General features: G+C 42.6%; 1 protein-coding gene and 1 pseudogene across 3 annotated transcripts in view; one reads left to right on the top strand and one right to left on the bottom strand.

The window, feature by feature from the left end:
- The window catches only part of ZFP82 (ZFP82 zinc finger protein), a 53,869-nt gene that overhangs the window by 41,342 nt on the left and 10,130 nt on the right, over nucleotides 1–2,397 (bottom strand). The gene's annotated exons all lie outside the window — the stretch shown is intronic.
- On the top strand, nucleotides 771–1,279 carry LOC102775165 (annotated as a pseudogene).

The following is a 2,397-nucleotide window of genomic DNA, read 5'->3' as shown; positions in this document are numbered from 1 at the left end:
GCAGAGGCCCCCACCACTGCTGCTGCACTCTCCAGCCATGAGCCCGGCTTCTGGCTGAGTGATGCTCCCCTTGTGGGAGCACACTGACCACCAGGGAGAAGCTCCTGTGTTGAGCGTGTGCCCCTTGGTGGTCAGGGCACTTCATAGCGACCGGTCAACCGGTCGTTCGGTTGCTTAGGCTTTTATATATACAGATTAGTTTCAGGTGTACAGCATAATGGTTAGACATTTATATAACTTATGAAGTTATCCCCCCAATAAGACTAGTATCCATCTGGAACCATACATAGTTATTACAATATTATTAACTATACTAGAGCCCCAGTGGGCGAAATCACGAGGTAGTCCGCCACTCCACCCACCAGTGCATGCCCCGCCCACCCACCGCCCCGCCACGCCTCACAGCATTTGAACTCTCTTAAGGGTGATTGGGAGGGAGTTTCCAATCCCATTCCTTTTCCTCTAATGGTTTTCCTGCTCCTCCCCGCTTACCCTATGCTGGTCAGGAGAGCCTCTGGCCCCCCTCAAAGGCTAATCAGGGTAAAGAACCTTTGACCTTGGCTATAAAAGCACCTGTCTAACCACTGAGCTTATTAGGCCACCCGGAATCCAGATGCATAGTTACTTCAAATAAACATTTTTGGGGTGTGTATGAAAATTTAAGTCTCTGATATTGAGAGGAAAAAACTGTTGCTTTAAAATAATGACAACACCTATTTCAAATATTGTAATTAAAGTATGAAAAAAAAACCCTCATATAAAAAGGCAGCGGGGCTTCCACCTTCCTGCTTCCGGCCTGGCGCATATAGAATTTAAACCTTCTCTCAGAAGTGTGTAGTAGAGCTAAAGAAGAAGACAACAACCAGGGGTCATCCTTCTCAAATTGTAATTGGCTCACTAATCCAGGACAAAGTTAGAGATCACAACTCTAGTATAAGTCCCCTTTTCCTAACATCATTACAAAGATGTTTGACATAAAAGCTTAGGCTGAGTATGTTGTGGAATGGGCTGCAAAGGATCCATATGGCTTCCTTACAACCGTTATTTTGGCCCTTATGCCATTGTTTCTAGCAAGTGCTGTACTGTCCTGGAAACTGGTCAAGATGATTGAGGCCAGGGAAAAGGAGCAAAAGAAAAAACAAAAACACCAAGAAAATATTGCAAAAGCTAAATGACTGAAAAAGGATTGAAGGAATGAACAGGCTCTGCAACCAGAGGAAACTCATTTGGGAAATTATACAGCTTTGGAAGGACCCTGTAAGATTTCTTATCTGGATTTATGAGAGTATTTAACTGTTTGGCTGCTGACGTATTTTTTCGGACATATGCCAAAACTGCGGCACTAATTGCGCGTGTATGGGAAAAAATGTAAAACACTTTTTAAACAAATTCTAGTGTTTTGGAGCAGCATTATTACCCTCTCCGCAGTCTTGGCATTAAAAAAAAAAAAAAACAGGAGCGCTATCGCGCTCTTCGCATTTTTGGAGTAACATAAGAAGAGCGCGATAGCGCTCCTTAGCAGTCAAATGGTTAATAAACGAAGCCTGAGCATATGGAAGAATCATGTTAGTTCTGACCGCTACTGCAGCAGCTTTTAGGCTTCTGTATAGAAGTCTATTGACAGTTATTTATTATGCCAAAAATGCTTTCTAACTGACTTAGTCATTTGCCATTTTGCAGCTTAATACATCCTGTGGAGAAAAAATGACTTTAGATTATGAACTCTACTCAAATACTGGCTCAAAAAGGGTCCTGTTCTGGACAAAGGAAACTAAGAATGTAAAAATGAGAACTGTCCTGAGGTGAAAAGTATGTTTTGGCTTAAAAAGAGATACAGCATATTAATTTAAAAAAAAAAGACCAAAAATATGTTATTTTACTTTGAAGGCAGTAATAACTGAAAATTACAGGTTTCTTTCAGGCCACATCCTAAAAATGTCGATGCTTTTTTTATGTGTTAAGCTTATACAAAGGGTCTTCAAAGACCCCTGACCCTGCCTTCTGAAGATTTTAGGTTAACAGGTTTGTCTTTTTAAAAACTGTGAGGAGAGAATTTTTAAAACAGTAACAGAACAGCCCTAGCCAGTTTAGCTCAGTGGATAGAGTGTCGGCCTTCGGACTGAAGGGTCCCAGGTTTGATTACAGTCCAGGGCACATGCCCAGGTTGCGGGCTTGCTCCTCAGTAGGGGACGTGCAGGAGGCAGCCAATCAGTGATTCTTTCTCATCATTGATGTCTCTATCTCTCTTTCTCTCTCCCTTCCTCTCTGAAATCAATAACGATATTGTTAAAAAAAAAATCACAAAACAAAACTGTGAGGTGATGGGGGATGTTGGACTGCCGCTCCTGCCTGCCTCTCCTGTTCATCCCAGCACTGCTGCACCTGCCACGGCTCGCA

Source organism: Myotis davidii, unplaced genomic scaffold (genome assembly GCF_000327345.1).
Source record: "Myotis davidii unplaced genomic scaffold, ASM32734v1 scaffold1004, whole genome shotgun sequence".
NCBI classification, from domain to species: Eukaryota; Metazoa; Chordata; class Mammalia; order Chiroptera; family Vespertilionidae; genus Myotis; species Myotis davidii.
This window is presented reverse-complemented; position numbering and strand designations above follow the sequence as displayed.